This window comes from Bos grunniens, chromosome 10 (genome assembly GCF_055505025.1).
Source record: "Bos grunniens cultivar Pamir isolate PY7600 chromosome 10, Bosgru_T2T1.0, whole genome shotgun sequence".
NCBI lineage: Eukaryota > Metazoa > Chordata > Mammalia > Artiodactyla > Bovidae > Bos > Bos grunniens.
In genome coordinates, this window is record NC_141174.1 from 31,732,202 (window position 1) to 31,756,056 (window position 23,855).

The 23,855-nt window shown below is 42.6% G+C and overlaps 1 long non-coding RNA gene and 1 other non-coding gene across 2 annotated transcripts in view; one reads left to right on the forward strand and one right to left on the reverse strand.

The window, feature by feature from the left end:
- LOC147364257 (uncharacterized) overlaps positions 1-23,855 on the forward strand; it is a 79,953-nt gene that overhangs the window by 41,147 nt on the left and 14,951 nt on the right. The gene's annotated exons all lie outside the window — the stretch shown is intronic.
- Positions 22,808-22,912, reverse strand: LOC147364258 (U6 spliceosomal RNA). The gene has a single exon (XR_015135670.1). It is a non-coding gene; the product is annotated as a U6 spliceosomal RNA (small nuclear RNA).

Genomic DNA, 23,855 nt, shown 5'->3' on the forward strand with positions numbered 1-23,855 from the left:
TGGTGGTGAACAGTGTAGGGGTCTTCACACACCTGACAGAAAAGAAATTACTAGAAAAAACACGAGTTCGGCAAATAAATGTTCAACTTATAGCTCAGCCACTAACAAGCTTTTGACTTTGGTCAGCTTTAACTTAGTCACTATTTGTCTGAAAATTGGAGACAAAGGATCTCACAAGGATCTCTCAAGGTCCTTGTGAAAAACCATTGTGATTACAGGTGTTGAGTGCTAGCAGCTGGAAAACTTGACGGCACAGTGGCCTCCTGTCTTTCTGGGTCCTACCCTCCTCTAGCCTCAGGTTCTGACCAAATGAATCTGGGGAGACATGGAGTAAGATTTTGCTAGAAATTAAAAGGCACATGTCACCAACAGACCACCATCCTTTGACTGACTGCAAACTTTCAAATGTGGAACTATTTATATTTTGAAGACCTGATGCAAAATGTGTGATGGAGAAAAGTTTGTTCTAGAAATTGTCTCCTTAAAAGGGACAGTGGATGGCACTATCGATTCCTCCACCAGTTCCTTGTCACAGAAGCCCCCAAGAATTGTCACTAATTTGGAAGCATGACTGAAAATGCAGACTTAAAATGCAGTTGAAATCATTAGGAAAGTTGGACCGATCCACCTGGTTGTAGAGGAGGCATAGAGGAGAAAATCTCTTGTCAAAAATAGCTTGGCTTAATGGCTCCTTTGTTACTGTATCCTTTCCAAGGACTAGCAGTGTGATTACTTCATTTGACTGTTTCTCAGAACCATCAAAAAATCAATCCCAGTTGCACCACTGGTTGACTTTCTCCACAGCAGCTGTTCATTCTTCTGTTTCTCATCAATTTGAGTCTTTGCAGAGCTTGACAGCTGGAAAGGATTTTCCTGTTAGTAACCTCCTTGGGCATGTGAGACAGGTTTCATCCATCTCTCCTCAGTTCTTGTCCTTCTTGATGGCAATTTCAACCCTCCCGTGAAGATCTGTCACCCAGAGTGCTCCCCACATTCTTGGCAGGTACTGAGACCTCCAGAAGCTCTCGCCTGGACCCTTTCATGATTAGTCCCCATTTCTACGTGTCTGCTCAACACCTTCACACTCATGTCTCACAGGTACCTCGAACCCCTCTGAGCCAAAGCTGAACTTATCTTTTCTCTTAACCGTTGTTCCTTGTTAATGACATCACTATTCTCTTGGGTATAGGCTTAAAAGCTTCAGCCTCTCTTTTGCCTTCAAAATTTAAGCAGTTTCTGTGTTCTATATAGTCTGCCTTTATAAAAAGACTTTCAAATAGACTCCTCACTTAAATGTTTATGCTTTCTGCTTTATCTCAGACCCTTATTACCTTCTCCCAGGACTCCAGCAATAGCCTTCTGAAGAGCAGCCCAACTTTATCCCATTCCACAGGCTCTTGCCAACACTCAGCTCTAATGTTGGTGCTCCCCTACACCAGCATCTTTGTGATTCCTTACTGCCTAGAGATCTAACATTCAACTTCTCATTGCCCAAATGAAGTCTCTATGCATTATGAGTCCAACTTACTTTCTGCTCCTTTATCTCTACTTGTAATCCAGCCAAACCACTTGAAACCAGCTTTTTATTGATCACGTACTATGTTTTAGATACAATGATAAACGTTTAAAAATACTTCATTTAATCTATGTACTGTATGATGATATTACTTTTCCATATTACAAATGAGGACATTGAGATTGCCTAAAGTGTTACGGTTAGTAAGGAGCAGTGAGAAAATTTAAATCTGAACTCCCCAAATAGACCCTATCCTTTCTTATCTTTCTATAAATCAGAGGTGAGTTATTACTCAGTTCTTGTCTTGGCCAGAGAATTATGTAGTGATATTGGTAACAAAGTGGACTCTTTCCTGTGTGCATGGACACAGCATTAACCAGTATCTTCCCCTTTGTGTATTAGTTATGAAATCTGAGGGTGTTCAACATGGAAAAGCACTCAAAATGATGGAACCTAGCAATTTGACTCCATATAAAATGTATGAAAACACAAGTTCATACAAAACCGTGTGCACTATTCTTCATAACAGCCGAAATGTGGAAAGAGTTCAACGTCTGTCAACCAATGAATGGATAAGCAAAATAGGTGTATAAATGCTTGAGTTCCTCAGAAATAGAAAGGAATGAAATTCTGATACATACTATAACATGGATGGACTCTGAAAATATGCTAAGTAAAAGAAGCCAGTCATGGAGGACTGTATATTGTATAATTCCATTTACAGAAAACGTCAAGAACACGCAAATCCATAAACACAGAGTTGATTAGTGGTTGCCTAGGGCTGGAGGGGTGGAGAAGGAAATGGCAACCCACTCCAGTGTTCTTGCCTGGAGAATCCCAGGGACAGGGGAGCCTGCTGGGCTGCCGTCTATGGGGTCGCACAGAGTCGGACATGACTGAAGTGACTTAGCAGCAGGGCTGGAGGGGAGAGAATGAGGGGAAATAGGGAGTGACAGTTAAAGGGTGTGGGGTTTCTTCTTGGAGTAATGAAAATATTCTAAAATTGATTGTGGTGATGGTTACACAATCTAGCAGATATACTAAAAGCCATTGAATCGTACACTTCAACTGAGTGAATTATATTGTGTGAATTACATTTCAATAATGCTCTTATTTTAAAAGGCTGCTAAATGATATCAAAGACTATTATGGAATTAAGAGATATGCTAGTCAATTTTTACATAAGGTATTAAAAATTCTGTATGGAAAAGAAATTCAATACTTGAATAGGCAACTACCAAACTTTCTTATTCTTGAAATAGATTATAAGGAAGCAGAAGAGATGAAAGGGAAAAGGTATTTGGTTCTTTGCACAGAGCTCTAGGATCTTTTACTTTGAGCAAAGATTATGCTTTGGTTTAGATCAGACAGGAAATACATTTTCAAAAATACTTTTTACTCTTTAATACTTGAAAAGGCAAAAATGAATATTTTACCATTTGGATAATGATGAACTTTTATTTTTAGCTTTGATATTTTAATTTTAAAAGGTGCTTAACACAAATGAGCATTTTTACCCAGCTAGATATGTGTTTTAACACAATTTTAAACTTATCTAAGAATATTTAACAACTGAGCTATACATGGAAGCTATTAAAAAGAAAAAAAAAAGAACCCAGCTGTGGTGTTAATGACTATTGCGTACTCCCAGCCAACTGAGATTTGACAGAACATTGGACTCCAGAAGCCCTATAAGTGAATAACATGGGAAATAGTTATAAATAGGAAGAGTATCAGATATTCGCCAAAACACACAGATTCTGGTGTGACCACACAGAAAGGAGTAGGAACAGCATCAGAGTTTCTGACAAGCTAACTGAGCCTTGGACACACAGACAGCAATAAAGATATTATGTTCTCCTGAGCAGATGTTAGGGGCTAGCTCAGTCCTCTTCTCTTCCTTGGCTCCTTTCCAGCTCCCCAGAAGGGAAAGCCAAGCGTGGGAAGATGAAATGGGGGACTTGGGTTCTGATGCTGGCCTCCCTGTATTCTTAAAAGCCCAGGCACTAGAGCTGGAATCGCAGGGCCCATCCACGTGCTGCGGACATGCTGAAAGAGTCTGGGGGCCTGGAGGACCCCGGGCCAACATGCTCACAGCTGAGTGCTTTTGTCCTGCCCACCATCCTGGCGATGGTGCCTGTGGCCCTTTGAGTTTCTCCCAACAATCTTATTTATACTCCAGCTCTGCTGAGGTTCTCATCGTTTCCAAACACACTTGATCTGATACTGCTGCGTCTGGGCACATACCATTCCATTTAGTCAGAATTTCCCTCTTCTTTGTCTGCAAACCTCCTACTCATCCTTTCAAACTCACCTTTTCTGTAGAGCCTCCTCAGCTCCCTCAAGCAAAATTCGTCATTTCCACCTCTGTGCTCCCAAAGCTCGCTCAATCACAGCCCTTAGACCGAGCATCATTCTCCCTCCCCAGACAGTCAGTGTCTCAAATACCAGGGTTACATCTATATTTTACAGTATTTATCACTTTGCTTGTCTGGCATATAGTTAATGCTTAATAAATGTTTGTTGAATTCCACTAGATTGAGACTCTGATATGCAGTCTGAGAATAGAGATGAGTAAACCAGCTGCCTGGCTCAGAAGGAGCTACATGTGTGTGTTTAATGTTGAGAGATTACTAAGCTGAATAGCCAAAGCCAGAGGACCAACTGCCTCTCATGGGAATATTCTGGGTATCAGGAGGAGAGAGAGTTGTTCAAATCATACTATAGTGAGCGTATCAGTTTGCCAGGATTGCCACAGCCAAGTACTATAGACTACAGTCACTTAAACGACAGAACCAGTTTTTCCTTCTGATTTTAGAGGTCAGGAGTCTGAGACCCCTGCAGACTCATTTCATTCTGAGGCCTCTTCCAGGCAGCTGTCTTCTCTCTCTGTCTTCACGCCTTTTCTCCATGTGCACCTGTGTCCTAATCGCCTCTTCTTACCAATCATATTGGATTAGGGCCCACCCTAGTGACTTCATCTAACCTCAGTTACCTCTTACTCTTTAGAGATTGTATTTCCAAAGACAGTCTGAGGTGCCAGGGATGGGGTCTCCCACATATGAATTTTGTTGTTGCTCAGTCCCTCAGTCGTATCCGAATCTTTGTGACCTCCATGGACTGCAGGATGCCAGACTTCCCTGTCCATCACCATCTCCTGGAACTTGCTCAAACTCATGTCCATTGAGTCGTGATGCCATCCAACCATCTCATCCTCTGTCATCCCCTTCTCCTCCTGCCTTCAATCTTTCCCAGCAGCAGGGTCTTTTCCAATGAGTCGGTTCTTCGCATCAGGTGGCCAAAGTATTGGAGCTTCAGCTTCAGCATTAGTCCTTCCAATGAATATTCAGGGTTGATTGCCGTTAGGATCGACTGGTTGGATCTCCTGGTTGTCCAAGGGACTCCCATGAATTTTGAAGGGATGCAATTCAGCCCACAGATGTGGGTAACCACCTACTTTGCCTGAGGTTAAGGCGTGCCTGTACTTCAGATCTGCAAAGTCTTTTTATCTCCTTTGAACTTGAATACAGATCTAAGCAGTGTTGACAGAGACCCTTCAAGCACACACTGAGATGGTAAGTGGAACTGGCAAATAGGAAGCCTGGATGCTAATGCAGATTTTCTCCTCAGTGTTGTCCAGGCTGAGGTGCTTTGCCTCAGAGCCCTTTCCTGGGATGGCGGGAGGTACCTGGGCTCTGACTCTATTACAGCCTTTATTTCACAAGCTGCTTTTCGCCACAGAGGGTTGTGCCATCACAAGTGTTTGCCAGCATTTGCTCTCATTTCTTTCTGGTGAGCACTACTCAGCACCAAACCAGCTTAGTGCTCAGGAATGAGGCTGGAGGAGGAAAGATGACCTGATAAGCTACCTCTGTAATAGTTAAAGACACTGAGCCCTAGGGGTGGACCGAAAGGTAGGTAAGTTGGAGTAGCGCATCATTCAAGGATAGGTGTCTCTTTTAATGTAGAGCAGAGGTCCCTAATGCCCAGGCCACAGACCGCACCACACAGCAGGAGGTAAGTGGCAGGCGAGCAAGTGAAGCTTCATCTGTATTTACAGCTGCTCCTCGTCACTTACATGATCAGCTGGGCTGCGCCTCCTGTCAGTTCAGCGGCAGCAGAGTATGTGTAATGCACTTGAATCATCCCCAAGCCCTCTACCCCTGCCCTCCGCCTTTGGTCGATGGAAAAATCGCCTTCTGTGAAACTGGTCCCTGGTACCAAAAACATCGGGGCCCTCTGATACAGAGCAAAAGAATCATTATACTATTGTGAAGCTGCTCGGAATGGATTCCTCTTGGAAAGAGCAATACTGGAATGATTTCCTGAGATAAGTTTGTGTTTATGCGGTTGGCCCTCCAGAGATGATCTTCCCCTCCTTTAGTTAAATATTTCTCCAAGTGAGGTGCCAGGTCACTAATGGTAGATTCACATCGGGGTCGTAACAGAACAGTTTCCTCTGTACCTCATGATGACTGAATTGGGATCCCTGGGTGGATGTAGGAAATTCTAATTTTGCCAATGTTATTCTTACCCAAACATGTGCGAACCACTGATTAACTGCCTGGAAATGTAGGAGAGGCACTGCCAGGTGAGTGGTTCTGCTTGGCTTGTGGCCTTTTGATCCATTCAGCCTTCCTATGGGTGTGGTTCACAGAGAGACTCAGACAGACTGACAGTCACAAAGTCCAGGTACCAAGGTCCCAGCTCCTGAATCACACTCTGGGACTCTGCCCACAGCTCCAATTGATCTCTCTTCCTTATCCCCTTATTCTTTGAAGTCACAGCTTGGATCATTCCTCATTTAAAAAAAGAAAAGTGCCTGAAAGTTTCCTAATCCTGAAATGACTCAATATTGGCGGTAGAAGGGAACTATCACACCCAGCCTCTGGGAACGTTAACTGGTACGATTTCTTCCAGAGGGCATTTTGGCAGTGTGCAGTGAGAAACTCTGAATTCTATTTCCAGAAATGAATCGCAAGGGCAAACGGAGAGATTCTGTCAAAGACTATATACAAGAATATTCATCAGAGCCTTATTTGTGATGGTGACACATGTTCAACAGATAGGAAACTTGTCAAAAAACTTGTCGTAAAATTAAAATATTAAGTAATCGTTTGAAATCCTTTTGTCACAAAATACCTAACAGGTTGGAAAATACATTTGATTAAGTTTTTTTAAAGTAGGGCAAACATCTCTCCACATATATAATTCCAGTTCTCCCGCCCCCTGCCGTACACACACACACACACACAATTGTCTAGCTCCATCTGAAAAGAAATATACATAGTTGTTAAAAATGATTATCAGGGCCTTTCACAGGTAGATAAGAGGGCAGGAACCCTGAGGATTCCATCACCCAAGGACTCCATAAACTTACGTTAATCTATTGCTGTCATCTGCACTTGAGCTGAGAGCAGTGAATGGGAGTGAACAGAAACTTGGATTTGGGGTGGAGGTGAAAGTAGGCAGTTGGAAAGCAAAACACTCAGGGCAGCAGCTCTCAAACCTTCGTGTGCAAAATGATCACCTGGGGAGCCGGTTAAAATGCAGAAATTCACCACTCGTAGAAATTTCTGTGTAAGAGATAGGGCTTAGTAATTTTCATTTTAATAAGCCCCTGGTGTACTTTTGGAGAAGGAAATGGCAACCCACTTCAGTGTTCTTGCCTGGAGAATCCCATGGACGGAGAAGCCTGGTAGGCTGCAGTCCGTGGGGTCGCACAGAGTCGGACATGACTGAAGCGACTTGGTGGCGGCAGTGGTGTACTTTTGCTGCAGGTGACCTGAGGGTAGTAGCACCTGGAGGAAGTATAAGCCAGAGAGAGGGCCCCAGAGGAGATCTAGGGAAGCAAAGGGTGCTGGGAAGCTAGGGTGAGGGGTAAATAAAGAGGTGTCAGGTTTCAGCAAGTTCCTTCCCGTACCATATGAACCAGGACTACTTACTGTAGTGTCAGGACTCGTAGGACAGTCTGAAAGCCCTTTGAGGAATAACTTTTAGGGTACAGTTATCATTTTAAATATGATTTCCAATGGAAAATATATTTCAAGTTTTAAAAACGAACTTCCATCTGAACTTTTGGAATTCAATTTGTTCCTGTCCTGAGGACTATCTATTCCAACCACCATTGCCATAAACCTCCCAACCCTGATATAGCTCTTTAGATGCCCTTTAATTGTTCACATTGCTTTTTAGCTCATTTATAAAAATAGAAAAGAGGAGAAATCTATTTTTGACCAAAAAAAAAAAAAAGACCCCAGATATTCACTGCTAAACATAAGATTACGTTTCATCTCAAGCCAAAAAACTGAGTTAGGTTTGAGCCTCTGTTTTTCTATTTTCACAAGGAGCTTTAGATTTTTGCCTTTTTGGAAAGTGATAGTGTGAAGAATAGGGAGGAATGTAGCTTAAAAATTCAGATCAACTTCTTTAGATTTGGTCTTGAATTTGGAAGGGTCCCTTAAAATTTTATAAATTTCAGATTCAATAGCTCTAAAGAAGAAATTATTGAACAAATCTCTTTTGACAGGCATGGAGTAGGAAATAAGAAAAACTGCCAACATTGAATGTGTATACAAAGAATGTGCTGTCGTACAGTTTGCTGGTTATAATAAGTTGTTTAAAGGAAAGTTCAGACGTGATTTGGAAGCAAGTTTGAAAGTGTTGGCAGCGGGGTGCATTGGGGCGGTGGTTGTTCCCATCTGTCTTGACTGTGTACAGATGATGGTGAGATTAAAGGGGCTCCTAAGGTGCCACCCTCTCCTCATTTTTTTTTTGCAATTTATTTTTTTATTTTTTAAATATAAATATATTTATTTTAATTGGAGGCTAATTACTTTACAATATTGCATTGGTTTTGCCATACATCAATATGAATCCGCCACGGGTGTACACGTGTTCCTCATCCTGAACCCCCCTCCCACCTCCCTCCCTATACCATCCCTCTGGGTCATCCCAGTGCACCAGCCCCGAGCATCCTGTATCATGCATCGAACCTGGACTGGTGATTCATTTCACATATGATATTCATTTGTAAAATGTGCTGTGTTCAGTCACTCAGTCCTGTTCCAGTCTTTTTGGCCCCATGAACTGTAGCCCTCTAGGCTCTTCTGCCCACGGAATTTCCCAGTCAAGAATACTGGAGCGGGTTGCTATTTCCTACTCCAGGGGATATCCCAGGGATAGACCCCTGGTCTCCTGCATTGGCAGGTAGATCTTTTATCACTAGCGCCACCTGGGAAGCCCCTATTTGCAAAATAAAAATTATAGGCCCCAAGAACTGAGCTAGGTGGTCACAATTTAAACTATCAAGGACAAAGGGTGCTTAGATGAGACTTTGCAAACTTTAAAAGCAAAATTTTTGGTTCAAACAGTCCTTTTGCTAAAGCAGAAGCAGAGTCTGGCCCCTCAGTCCTTTAAACATCCCAGATTAGACATTTGTAGGATCCTTCAGTTCCAAGCAGCAGAATCTGACTCTGGCCCATTCTCAGAATTGCTGGGAAAGCTGAAGAGCTAAGCTTCAGAAAGGACTAGAAGCTCCTGAGTTCTGGACAGCAAGAGCTAATGGCAGTCTCTTCAGGGCCTGTCACTGGAACCGGGTTTGGCGTTCCTCAGCTCTGTGTGCCTTGCTTGGGCCACATGTCCGTTCTTTGATTTAGGAGTGTGGGAACCTTCTGACTGACCCCACACTGACGGAAGAGGACGGTTAGCAGAGGAGAGAGGAGGTGACGGTAGGAAACTGAACCTTGCGTGTCCGCTACAGTAGCCCCTGATGCCTCCCCAGCCTCCAGATGCCAGGATTACTGTTCTGCCATCAGAAAATTCCCGCTTGCAACAGTGAGTCCAAATGGCCTCAAGCTCTGTTCTAGTTTCAATGTTTAATCTCAGAGAATAGCATCATCAACATAGAAGTGAAAAAAAGTATTAGGTGGGCAATTCAGTGTCTTTGGCAAATTTTTAAGATTGACTGTTTGTAAAGTCTCAGACTTTTTGGTCATATTATGTTTGAATTTTGTGTGCCCTTGGGTAAATTTTTCTTACTTTTCCTGAGCCTCAGTTTCCTCCTCTGTAAAATATGAGTCACTGGGTTTTTATTGGGTTGTTTTATGACAAATGCTTATTGTAGTGCCTAGCCTTATTAAATGATACTTATTATTCTAAAATGAAATTGCCTCTGAAACATTAATCATGCAAACTTATACAGCCATATTTTAATGAGTTCATTTTCATAAATCCATTAAAACTTGGAGATAGGGTAAACAGATAGTTCTTGATTCTCAACAGCCAAGCCCAAAGGGACTAAGGAAGTGAATGGTAGCAATTTACTGATTCACTAAAGCTGCGGATTTGAGGTCGACGAGCATAGACATGCCAGAGGGATTATGTCCAGGTACACAGCTGGTATTTATATTTGACAGCAACTGAAGCAACATGATGGAAATATTACAAATCCTCACCCCAAGACTCATCTGGCTTTTCCTGAAAAGGTTTCCTCCCCAGTGCCTTCCACATAGTGGCATGGATACCATATTTCTATAGAATATTATAGAATCAAAATCCCATACATCCTCTGTCCTTTGGCAAATGGGAGAGGTTGCTGTGACTCTTTGAAACATCATTGTGATGACTAAAGTACAGATGTGTTCCAGGCCAACACTGCATCTTGGGAGTTACGAAACCACACGCTTCCGGCAGCAGCTCACTAAAGGATTTTAAAACAAAGAGCGGCTGAAGTCTAGGGAGAGAATTCCACTCACTTAGTTCATCACAAGCACCTTATTAGGAATGGGAAATGGGGAAAGGAACTGCTTCTAATGCAGATTTACAAATTATCCTGGTGTGACCAGAATTATGTCAGAGAGAGGGATTCCGGCCCCTCCACTGAACACACTTCCTTCCCGTGGAGAGTGTGAGTTGGAAAGTTTCCCCTTCCCTCTCACAAATGCTTGTGTTCAAAAGCTCAGTGTTAACCCTCCACGCTGCCTTCTTGAGCTCTCAGAAGAAACAGGTGATTCAGCACCTCTAGTCTCCTTGGGGGGCCATGGAAGCCCAAGAAATACTAAGACCAAGTAGGAATCGGTATGAGATAACTCATTTCTGCAGCTTTCAGGCCCATGGGGATGGACAGCTTTGTGAACTTTCTGCACACGTGGCCAAACCCCTTGCTCAGCTAGAGGAGATTTCAATCAACAAGCTTATCTGCACTTAATGGAACCGTGTCCAAATTTGTCACCAGGCCATGTTCGAAGGAACAAGCAGTTGGTTGAAGTCATTTCGGATGCAGGAAATCCTGTGTTTACTACCTAGGAAATGCTACATAAAGGTTGGGATTTTTTTCCCCTTGTAATGCTCGTTCAAACTGAAATTTTGCAGCAGGGCCACCACTGATAAGAAGAACATGGCTTGGGAAATGGCCATATGGTGATAGTCAATCATACACAATAGGTCTTACTTCTTTGTCCCCATCCTGGTTCTCAAAGTAGGTTGATACAGCTGTTCCCTTCAGGGAGTCCGGTCACTTACAGTGAATGTCTTGAGTGCCCATGCCTTCAGGGAGGTGTTGCCATCTCCCTGTTGTTGCTCAGTCGCTAAGTCGTGTCCGACTCTTTGCAACCCTGTGGACTGCACTGCACCAGGCTCCCCGTCTCTCACTATTTCCTGGAGTTTGCTCAGACTCATGTCCATTGAGTTGATGGTGCTATCTAACCATCTCATCCTGAACGTATCTAAAAGGATGTAGGAGAGAGATGCCTTGAAAATACTGAACTCATCTGTAGACATAATGATGGAGAGAGACAATAAGAATCACAATCTCAGTTGATCCAACTAAATCAACTAAATGGACACAAAGTAGGCCTTTTCTGAAGTCATCAGGTTATGCAGTGATGCCCATACTTGTGACTAAAGAGCTTCCTCTAGTCAAAAGATCAAAGGCTGCAGACAAAGTCTGATGGACATTACACAGCATGGCAAAGACATGTGGTTGTATATCTAAAGAAAAAAGATACCAACAGAAGACAGAGATAGGGCACCCAGAAAAGGGCTGAGTAGATGTAGGGTCATCAGAATGTATTCAGCACTCCCCAAGAATCCAGTGTCTCCAAGTATTACAGTCTTAGCGTCAAGGCTGTAACTAGAGTGGGCAAGAGTTCCTCTTTTAATTAACTTAGCTGTGAGACATTCCTTTAGATTACTAATTTTGTTTTCTTTTATTTTGTGCTTTTCTCATTGTTTAAACTTTTAGTTAATTTTTAGTCATTTCTCTTGTTAAGAAATGAAAGCATCAACATATATAACTTTGCCTTTGAATTTGGGCTGTATTCTATATATTGTAGCTGTATTTTTTAGATAACAATGTATATACTCTTTATTTTATAGAGTTGCCACATTTAGCAAGTAACATATCAAACTCTGCAGTTAAATTTCAATTTCAGATAAACAACAGATAAATTTTTTGGTGTAAATGTGTCTGAAATATTGCATGGGACATGCTTACACTAAAAAATTATTATCTGAAATTATAATTTAATTGGGTATCCTGTATTTTATCTGGCAACCCTATTTTAAACAGATCTTAGATATAGTTTTGGTTAACTTTTGACCCAGTATTTCTTGGAAAATCTTCTTCCCAAATGATGGTGATATTTTTTGTTTAAACTTTTATTATTAAGTTCTGCTCTTTTTGTGCATGTATGGCTTAATTTTAGGAACATAAGCATAAATGGGTGGGTGTCAACTGAGAGAGAGATTACTCCCCAGGGGACCCTTAGCAGTGTCTGGAGACATTTTTGGTTGTCACAACTTGGGAAGGTAGAGGCCAGAGCCACTGCTAAATATCCTACAATGCACACAATAGTCCCTACAACAAAGATTTATTTTGTAGAAAATGTATTGGTAATTGCCTTATCAGTTGCATTAGTCACATTATCTCTGTTTTTTTGCATATTTGATCCACTAAAGAGAATGGTATATTGAAGTCAGTCACTCAACTCAACACACACCGTGAGATCCTCTAGTATGTCAGACCTTGTTCCAGGTGCTGGGAATCCTCAGTGAACAAAGCAGAGTTATATCACTGACTTCATGGAGCTTTTATTTTAATGGGTGTGGTTGGAGCAGGAGACATAAAAAAAATAGTATGTAAAATATGTAATAAGTGTTATGAAGGAGAGCAGAGAACAGGGATGGTTGCTGGGATATGTATGGATTGTAATTGTAAATTGAGTGGCAAGAAGGTTACATTAGAAGAAAAACCTCAGGGAATTCCATGGCGGTCCAGTAGTTAGAACTCCACATCTTTATTGCCTCGGCCTGGGTTCAATCCCTGGTCAGGGAACTAAGATCCTGCAAGCCATATGACATAGCCAAAAAAAAAGAAAATTACTCTCAAGAAGATGACAGAGAAAGTGATGTGGTAGCTTAGGGAAGAGTGTTTTAGGCAAAGGAAACAGAAGTGCAAAGACTGATGTAGGTCAGCATTTGGTATGATCAAGAAAGAAGAGGAAGCAAAGGGAGAAAGAGGGAAAGTAACAGGGACAGATGAGGTCAGAGGGGTGATGGAGCTGGGCTGGCATCCAGACCATTTAGGACCAAAGATACTGTTGTGAGAACTGCTGCATTTATTCTAAGTGAGATAGCTAGGCAGGGCTTCAGCAGACTGCAGCGATTTTACATACACCTTGAAAACATCACTTTATCTATTGTGTTGGGAATAGATTATGGGGGGAAAAGGCTGAAACAGAGAGACTAGTTAGGAGGCCATTGCCATAGTCCAGAGGAGAGATGACAGTGCTTTGTTGCTGGTGAGGGTGGGTAACAGTGGAAATTGTAAGAACTGATTGAATCCATTAGGCACACCAACACGCTGCTGGAAGGTACGTGATATGGTACAACCCCTCTGAGGGGAATTTAACGATCTTTAATAAAATGACCTGGGTGTTTACTCTTCAACCTAGTGATCCCATTTCTAGGAATTTATACTGGAAATAAACCTCCAACAATAATTAATAGAGAAGCACAAGGTTATTTATTGCAATGATATGTATATAACTGGAAAATTTTGGATTTTGGTTGAATAAACTATGTTTAATCAGGGGCTTCCCGGGTGGTGCTAAAGAATCAACCTGCCAAGGCAGGAGACATAGGAGATGCGGGTTTGATCCCTGGGTCAGGAAGATCCCCTGGAGGAGGGCATGGCAACCCACTCCAGTATTCTTGCTTGAAGAATCCCATGGATAGAGGAGTCTGGAAGGGTACGGTTCATACAGTTGCTGAGTTGGACATGACTAAAGCAACTTAATACACACACACACACACACACACATATTCAGTACACACAATGGAATACAATGCAGCTGCGAACATTAATGAAGTTGAAGATCTGCGTGAATCAATATGGAGTAATTTCCAGCAGATTTTAAGTGTACAAGGCTCACTGCAAAAGAGCATACTACCTTTTGTGCAAAAAAGAAGGAAAAATAAGCGAACACTTACATTTATCATTATAAAAGAAAATGTTCAAGTTGAGTACCTACAGCTTTGTTGTTGTTGTTGTTTTTCAGTCGCTCAGTCATGTCCGACAGTTGCAGCCCCAGGACTGCAACATTTCTCCATCTCCTGGAGTTTGCTCAGACTCATGTCCATTGAGTCACTGATGTCATCCAGTTCATTCTCTTCTCCTCCTGCCTTCAGTCTTTCCCAGCATGAGGGTCTTTTCCAATGAGTCGGCTCTTTACATTAGATGGCCAAAGTACTGGAATTTCAGTTTTAGCATCAGTCCTTCTGATCAGTATTCTGGGTTGATTTCCTTTTAGGATTGACTGGTTTGATCTCCTTTGCAGTCCAATGACTCTCAAGAGTCTTCTCCAGCACCGCAGTTCAAAAGCTTCAATTTGGTGCTCAGCCTTCTTTATAGTCCAACTCTCCTGTCCGTACATGACTACTAGAAAAACCATAGCTTTGACTAGACGGACCTTTGTCAGCAAAGTGATGTCTCTGCTTTTTATTATGCTGTCTATGTTTGTCATAGCTTTTCTTCCAAGGAGCAAGCATCTTTTAATTTCATGGCTGCAGTCACTGTCTGCAGTGATTTTTGGAACCCCCAAAAATAAAGTGTCTCACTGTTTCCATTGTTTCCCCATGTATTTGTCATGAAGTGATGGGACTGGATGGCATGATCTTAGTTTTTGAATGTTGAATTTTAAGCCAGCTTCTTTTTCACTCTCCTCTTTCACTTTCATCAAGAGGCTCTTTAATTCCTCTGTGCTTTCTGCCATTATGGTGGTATCATCTGCATATCTGAGGTTATTGATACTTCTCCCAAAACACTAGATTCCCACTTGTGCTTCATCCAGCCCTATGTTTTGTATGATGTACTCTGCATATAAATTAAATAAGCAGGGTGACAGCATACAGCCTCGATGTCCATATTACCCAATTTTGAAACCAGTCTTCTGTTCCATGTCTGATTCTAACTGCTGCTTCTTGACTTGCATAGAGGTTTCTCAGGAGACAGGTAAGGTGGTCTGGTATTCCCATCTCTTTTAGAATTTTCTACAGTTTGTTGTGATCCACACAATCAAAGGCTTTACCATACTCAATAAAGCAGAAGTTTTTCTGGAACTCTCTTGTTTTTTCGATGATCCAGTGGATGTTGGCAATTTGCTCTCTGGCTCCTCCCTTTTCTAAATCCAGCTTGTATATCTAGAAGTTCTCCTTTCACATCCTGCTGAAACCTAACTTGAAGGATCATGAGCATTACCTTGCTAGCATGTGAAAAACTGCAGTTGTGCAGTAGTGTGAACATTACCCTTCTTTGGGATTGGAATGAAAACTGACCTTTTCTAGTCCTGTGGCTACTGCTGACTTTTCCAAATTTGCTGGCATATTGAGGGCAGCACTTTAACAGATTCATCTTTTAGGATTTGAAATAACTCAGCTGGAATTCCATGATCTCCACTAGCTTTGTTTATAGTAATGCTTCCTAACACCCACTTGACTTCACAGTCCGGGATGTCTGGCTCTAGGTGAGTGACCACACCATCGTGGTTATCCGGGTCATTAAGATCTTTTTTGTATAGGTCTTCTGTGTATTCTTGCCACCTCTTCTTAATCTCTTCTGCTTCTGTTAAGTCCTTGGCATTTCCGACCTTTATTGTGCCCATCTTTGAATGAAATGTTGCCTTGGTTTCTCTGATTTTCTTGAAGAGATCTCTAGTCTTTCCCATTCTATTGTTTCCCTCTATTTCTTTGCATTGATCACTGAGGAAGGCTTTCTTACCTCTCCTTGCTATTCTTTGGAACTCTGCATTTAGATGGGTATATCTTTCCTTTTCTCCTGTGCCTTTCACTTTTCTTTTCTCAGCTATCTGTAAGGCTTCCTCAGACAACCATTTTGCCTTGTTGCATTTCTTTTTCTTGGGGTTGGTTTTGGTCACTGCTTCCTACAATGTTATGAACCTCCATCCATAGTTGTTCAGGTACTCTTTTAGATCTAATCTCTAATCCATTTGTCACTTCCACTGTATAATCATAAGGGATTTGATTCAGGTCATACTTGAATGGCCTAGTAGTTTTCCCTACTTTCTTCAATTTAAGTCTGAATTTGGCAATAAGGAGCTGATGATCTGAGCCACAGTCAGCTCCTGGTCTTGTTTTTGCTGACTGTATAGAGCTTCTCCATCTTCGGCTGCAAAGAATATAATCAATCTGATTTCGGTGTTGACCATCTGGTGATGTCCATGTGTAGAATCATCTCTTATGTTATTGGAAGAGGGTGTTTCCTATGACCAGTGCATTCTCTTGGCAAATCTCTATTTGCCTTTGCCCTGCTTCGGTTTGTACTCTAAGGCCAGACTTGCCTGTTACTCCAGGTGTCTCTGACTTCCTACTTTTGCATTCCAGTCCCCTATGATGAAAAGTGAAAAGTGAAAATGAAGTCGCTCAGTTGTGTCTGATTCTTTGCGACCCCATGGAGTGTAGCCTACCAGGCTCCTCCCACCATGGATTCTGCAGGCAAGAATACTGGAGTGGGTCACCATTTTCTTCTCCAGGATCTTCCCGACCCAGGGATCGAACCCGTGTCTCCCCCATTGCAGGCAGATGCTTTAACCTCTGAGCCACCAAGGACATCTTTTTTTGGGTTTTAGTTCTAGAAGGTCTTGTAGGTCTTAGAACCATTCAGCTTCTTTGGCATTAGTGGTTTGGACATGCACTTGGATTACTGTGATGCTGAATCGTTTCCTTTGTCAGTGAATCAAGATCACCCTGTCGTTTTTGAGATTGCACCCAAGTACTGCATTTCAGACTCTTTTGTAGACTGTGAGAATTATTCCATTTCTTTTAAGAGATTCTTTCCCACAATAGTAGATATAATGGCCATCTGAACTAAGTTCATCCATTCCTATTCATTTTAGTTCACTGATTCCTAAAATGTCGTTCACTCTTGCTGTCTCCTGTTTGACCACATCCCATTTATCTTTAATCATGGATCAAACATTCCAGGTTCCTATGCAATATTGTTCTTTATAGCATTGGACTTTACTTTCACTACCAGACACATCCACAACCAGACATCATTTCCACTGAGTGTTAGAGTTGAGTACCTACAACTTCAGAGTTGAGTGAAAGGGACACAGGAGAGTCTATGTATATCTTTTTCATAGAGTTTTGACTTTGAAAGTATGTTAGTTGACTGCATATGGACGCTTGGGGCTGGTGCACTGGGACAACCCAGAGGGATGGTATGGGGAGGGAGGAGGGAGGAGGGTTCAGGATGGGGAACACATGTATACCTGTGGCAGATTCATTTCGATATTTGGCAAAACTAATACAATATTGTAAAGTTTAAAAAAAAAAACAAAACAAAACATAAAAGTAGTAAGATTAAGAAGGGGACAAAACCTAACCAAAACTGAAAGAAAATGGAAACAAATAAAACTAGTATATTTCATGGAGAAGGAAATGGCAACCCACTCCAGTGTTCTTGCCTGGAGAATCCCAAGGACAGTGGAGCCTGGTGGGCTTCCATCCATAGGATCGCACAGAGTTGGACATGACTGAAGCGACTTAGCAGCAGCAGCAGCAGCAACAGCAGCAGCAGCAGCAGGAGTGTATTTCAAAACATTACTATAACCTGGTGGCTCACATGGTAAAGAATCTGCCTGCGATGCAGAGAACAGATTCAATTCCTGGGTCAGGAAGATCACCTGGAGGAGGGAAGGCTACAGTCCATGGAGTTGCAAAGAGTTGGACAGGACTGAGTGACTAACATGTAACACTTACAAAAGGGGGAGGAAAAAAGAGCCAATCCAAGTAATTTTATGCACACATTTTTCGATTATCTTTCTCAGTCTGGAAGAGAGTGGAATGTGGGGAGGGGAAGTAGAAGAGAAAAGTATATACAAATTCTGTGCTCTTTAGTAGATTAGTTTTCAGTAGTGTTGTGTAAGAAGCGATTCAGAAGCTCTTTTATATTCAATATAGGAGTGAGCAAATGAGTAAATGTATTGATATGGTTAGGACTTGGAGTTCTCACCCTGGAAGGAGAGACATACAGATACAGAAGAGGAGACAAGGAGGACCCTGTGGGATAGAGTAATTTGAGGAATTGGTGTGAGTTATCATTTCTAAAACATCTTATGGGTATATTTATTTTGGTGCACATGTATATTTCTGTGCTTCTCTGGTGGCTCAGACAGTGAAGAATCTGCCTGCAATACAGGAGTCCTGGGTTCAATCCCTGGGTTGGGAAGATCTCCTGGAGGAGAGTATGGCAGCCCACTCCAGTATTCTTGCCTGGAGAATCCCCATGGACAGAGGAGCCTGGCAGGCTACAGTCCATGGGGTCGCACAGAGTCCGACATGACTGAGCGACTAAGTGTAGCACAGATTTCTGTGTATGTGTGTTATATGGAAATATACATGTATATGTTTCCTCACTATGTGGAAAGGGTCAAGAAGCAAAATAAATCTTGATCTCTAATAATATGCCCACTGAAAGGCATCAGAAGTCCTTGGAGAAATGTCTTACTCCAAGGCTGAGGCAGGGTAGGTACAAGATAAACCTGGAGACTTTGATTTTGTTAGAAAATCACAATGTTTTTTAAAAATATGATATGTTACAAGGACACAGGAGCAAGCTTGAGAGGGTTCTTTCTGGTCAAATCTAGAACAATCTGAGCATAAAAAAATTACTGAGAAAACAAGACTTTATGAGCCCATATTAATCATAGATAATTAACAGTGGAAGAGGTAGGTGGGATCTTGCTTACAGTAGAACATTGAGACCAACTGGTAAATGCAGAGAGAATGTTGGAACTGAACGATATCATTACTTTGTAATTATTATAAAGATTGTTTCAGCCAAAAACCACTGATGGATGCTAAACCTATGGGGATATTTTGGTGAGGAGCAGCAATGGCACCCCACTCCAGTACTCTTGCCTGGAGAATCCCAGGGACGGGGGAGCCTGGAAGGCTGCAGTCCATGGGGTCGCTGAGGGTCGGACATGACTGAGCGACTTCACTTTCACTTTTCACTTTCATGCATTGGAGAAGGAAATGGCAACCTACTCCAGTGTTCTTGCCTGGAGAATCCCAGGGACGGGGGAGCCTGGTGGGCTGCTGTCCATTGGGTTGCACAGAGTCAGACACGACTGAAGCGACTTAGCAGCAGCAGCAGCAGACTGCTTATTAATTTCGAAAAAGAACAAAACCTGTAATTAACTACACAGAGAAGAAATTGGGTGACACCTTGACTGGGTGATCAGAACTTATGTCACCTATGAGGGACGGACAAAAGTGTTTTGAGATGTGATTTCTTGATACCACGTGTGATGTGTTCCAGCTGAGAATATATGACCTAATTCTCAAAAAAGGTGAAAACCATGGAAGAAGTAGGTGGAAGGGGGAGGTGGTACTTGTTTTCCTTGGCTTATGGCCCCCTTCCATCTTCAGAGGCAAAAGCCACACTACCTCTGCTCCTGTTCTCACACCTTCTCTGATCCTCCTGCATCTTTCTTATAAGGACCCTTATAAGATTACACTGGGCCCACCTAGATGATGCAGGGCAGACTTCCTATCTTAGGATCCGTAATCACATCGCCACAGCCCTCTTTGCCATGTAAGGTAACATATTACATATTCACAGGTTCTGGGGACTAAACAGGGTCATCTTTGTGGTGGCCATTCTCCATCCACAGGACTAGTGTTAAAATATGTCAATGTCATGAAAGACAAAGGCTGATAAGAGGCTAAAGAGATATGACAACTAAATGCAGTATCTGAATCGTGGACTAGATCCTTTCTGGAGGGGTGACATGATGCAAAGGGCATTCATTCTTATGTCAGCTGACAAAATTGGAACATGGATGGTTGATCAGACACACATATCAGTATAAATTTATAAAGCTGATAAATGTGAAATAATTTATGAATGTAGCCCTGTTCTTAGGAAATGCATACTGCAGTATTCAGGAATTAAGGGCCATGATACATGCAATTGGGATTTCCTTGGTGACTCAGACCGTAAAGAATCTGTTTGTAATGCAGGGGAGCTGGGTTCGATCCCTGGGTTGGGAAGATCCCCTGGAGGAGGGCATGGTAACCCACTCTAATATTCTTGCCTGGAGAATCCCTATGGACAGAGGAGCCTGGCAGGCTACAGTCCATGGGGTTGCAAAGACTCTAAGCACAGCACACATATGTGCAATTTACCCTCAAATCATTCAGGGAAAAAAAAAAAAATACATGTGCACACATACATACAAAACAAGAGAACAAATGAAGCAAATGGGGTGAGATGTTAATAGTAAGTGAATCTAGGGAAAGGGGATAGGATGATCTTCATGATATTTTAATTTTTGCAGTTTTTTTTTAAGTTTGAAATTATTTCCAAAATAAAGTTTAAAAAAAATCATTTATCAAACCTGCCACTTAATCCTAAACTGCTGGCTCCATCCCTAATGGGATGGATGGCCATTTTCTAGAGATTTGAATGCCTCTAAGGATGGGTGGACTCAGTGTCTTATGAGGCAACTTGTCCAGTTGCTGTTAGTTTAAGGAGTTGGGAGCGTCTCTACAGGTTAGGGTGGCTCAGTGGTAAAGAACCTGCCTGCCAACTCAAGAGCCTCAGGAGACGCTGGTTCGATCCCTGGGTCCAGAAGATCCCCTGAAGGAGGACATGTTAACCCACTCATGTGTTCTTGCCTGGAGAATCCTATGGACAGAGGAGCCTGGTCTACAGTTCGTGGGGTCACAAAGTTGTACATGACTGAGCGACTTAGGTTAGGAGAAGTGAAATCAGTGTGCAGGTGATTTTCACCCATGGTTGCAGCCCTGCCTTCTAGGGAAATAGAGACTAAATCTCTCTCTTCAAATGTGTGAGGCCCACTGCCATGTCTTCTTCATAATTTGTGAGCTAAAAGGTTCTTGTCAGTGGATGCCTCTGAGAGTTTTGAAGCCTCCTCACTGGGAAGTATTTTGGTTGCCTCTAAAATGCAGCGTCCACTCAAACAGCGCCATCCAGCTGTGGCCACCCTGTGACGAGAGCAGGAGGCCCATCCAGTGAGTTAGATTTGTTCCTTCCTCCTCTTCCAACTTCATTCTGCCCAGGTCACTGAAATCTGTACAGGGAAAAGCCGTGTCAGGGGCATGCATTGATTTTATGACTAAATCAATGCATGCGGTTTCAGTGCAGCTCCCATGGGGCTCTGAGGATCCGCGTTACCACGGTTGCCTGGAAAACAAAAGGAAACCCAGGAACGAGCCGCTCTGCTCCTGAAACGTAATCTGCTCTAAGCAACTGTGTGACTGTCGGACAATGCCATCAGGACAGTGTGTTTAATGCTAGTCAGTGGGCTGCAGTGACGCCCTGGCACCCAGAGACCTCTGAGGCAGAACCATGACACCCTTTGATGGAAAGCTGTAGAACTGCTCTGCCCAGCTCCCAAAAAGGGAAGTGAAGGTACTATGGAAGTCTGCGAGGGTCCCAGTTCATGTACGCCAGAAACAGACAACTCAAGAATGAACAGGTTCCAGTGTGCTGCATAGAAATCAGGACAAGGAAGCTTGGGAACAGTCATCTGTGGGGAGGATTTTAATGCTTTGATTTTCATGGGGATATTTCCAGGAGTGGTCAGGGTCACCTGCACCGCATGCTCGTGAGGGCAAGTCTATGCCAGTTGCCCTGGAAGCATCATTTCTCCAGATTGCGTGGTAGAGACTCCTTCCCCTTTGCATTAATCCTTCAGCAGCACCCCAGTGAAACAGGGCCGGCCTGACCTCTCCTAGCAGTGCCGCTAGCCAACTCGGAAGGCCAAGCTCTTGGTGTGAACTCACCAGCCATAAAAATGTCAGGTCACTAAACAGCTGGTGCATTTCAGGGTCAAATATCTCACATTCAAGGCGATAGGACAGGACTGTTTTTCTGCAAAAGGCTTTTAAGACAATTCCAAATAATGAGGTCTTTATGATGGTGGAGTAACTAATGAGGGAAGGAAGAGAGTGGGAGGGAGGGAGCGAGGGGGAAAGGCAGGCCCTTCCTGTGTGCCTTCCAGTGACAGTCAACCTGCAGAAACTCTCCGTCTGGAAATCCTAAAAGTTGATCATCTGAACTGCCCAAGTGTGACTAGCTCACTAGTGACCAACCCTGCCTTTGTTTGTGCCTCCTCTCCTCCAGTGCCACCCCCCAGATAAAGCAAAGAGCTGAGACATGGACAGCAAGGTCCTATTGGTCCAAGAGTTAATCCTGAGCTTTTAGAGGCTGGACTGAAGTCTCAAAGGGTGTTGTTTTTTTTTTTTTTTTAATATGCTCAGATGTGAATAAACTGGGAAGTCAAAGGACATCCTTAGTTAACAGAGTTTTAGTCGAGTGGGTGTGTGTGAGAAAGGAGGGCAGCCTCAGCAGGCTTGGTAGGGAAGTGTCTGGCCAGGCGTACACGAGCTTTTCTCTTTTAAGTTAATTTTTATTGGAGTATAGCTGCTTTACAATATTGTTAGTTTCAGCTCTACAGCAAAATGAGTCAGCCATACATATCCATAAATCCCCTCCCTTTTGGACTTCTTTTCTATTCCGGTCACCACAGAGCACTGAGAAGCGTTCCCTGTGCTATACAGCAGGTTCTCGTTAATTACCTCTTTTATACATATTGATGTATATGTATCAGTCTCAAATCTCTCAGCTCATCCCACCACCCTCCCCTTTTCCCTCTTGGTATCCATGTTTGTTCTCTACATCTGTGTCTGTATTTCTGCTTTGCAAATAAGATCATCTATACCATTTTATTAGATTCCAAAAATATGAACCGCTTCATGAATTTTTGTTATCATCCTTTCACAGGTCCATGATAATCTTCTCTTTATCATTCCTATTTTAGTATATGCACTGCTGAAGGGAGCAGGACTTTTCTCTCTTTAAGCATCTGGTAGACACCTCCTTCTCCCTGCTACCCTGTCTTCCTGAGTCATTGCTTGGCACCACAATCACCTCCTGTCTTGGCATTCGTCCTATCCCTGAGTCAGGGTGGCCCCTCAATCTCACTTGACTTAGGAAAGTATTTTTACATTGGAAGTGAGATGGGAGGATGGAGGTAAGGATGCTAAGAGATGCTCACCATTGATGGGGGGATTGCAGCTTCCTTTGCCACAGGAATGTCCACACATGACCATAAAGGGTGTAAATTAAGTGGGAGATGGTAAGATCAATACAGAACTATGACCTTTATTCTTCTTCCCAATGAAAGAAACCACAGGCAGAGAAGCAGAGAGAACACATGCTTTATATAAATGGCACGGGAAATTTTTTTTTCCCCATAAAAAACACAGACATACCCAGGTTTGATTAAAATAACGATCTCCATTGTCAGAACCCCTTACTGTACAATCTCGTGTTCATGCTGTTTGTTTGATACCATGGAAACACACAGCTGATTGCAGTAGACAAAAGCATGTCAGGGAAGAGGCCAAAGGTTAGATCTGATGTTTTCCCTACAAGATGAATAAAAAGTAATTGCTCTTTGCTATGGAAAACATACCATTTCTGTCCTTTATTGTGCTCATCTTTGCATGAAATGTTCCCTTGGTATCTCTAATTTTCTTGAAGAGATCTCTAGTCTTTCCCATTCTGTTGTTTTCCTCTATTTCTTTGCATTGATCACTGAGGAAGGCTTTCTTACCTCTTCTTGCTATTCTTTGGAACTCTGCATTCAGATGTTTATATCTTTCCTTTTCTCTGCTTTTTGCTTCTCTTCTTTTCACAGCTATTTGTAAGGTCTCCCCAGACAGCCATTTTGCTTTTTTGCATTTCTTTTCCATGGGGATGGTCTTGATCCCTGTCTCCTGT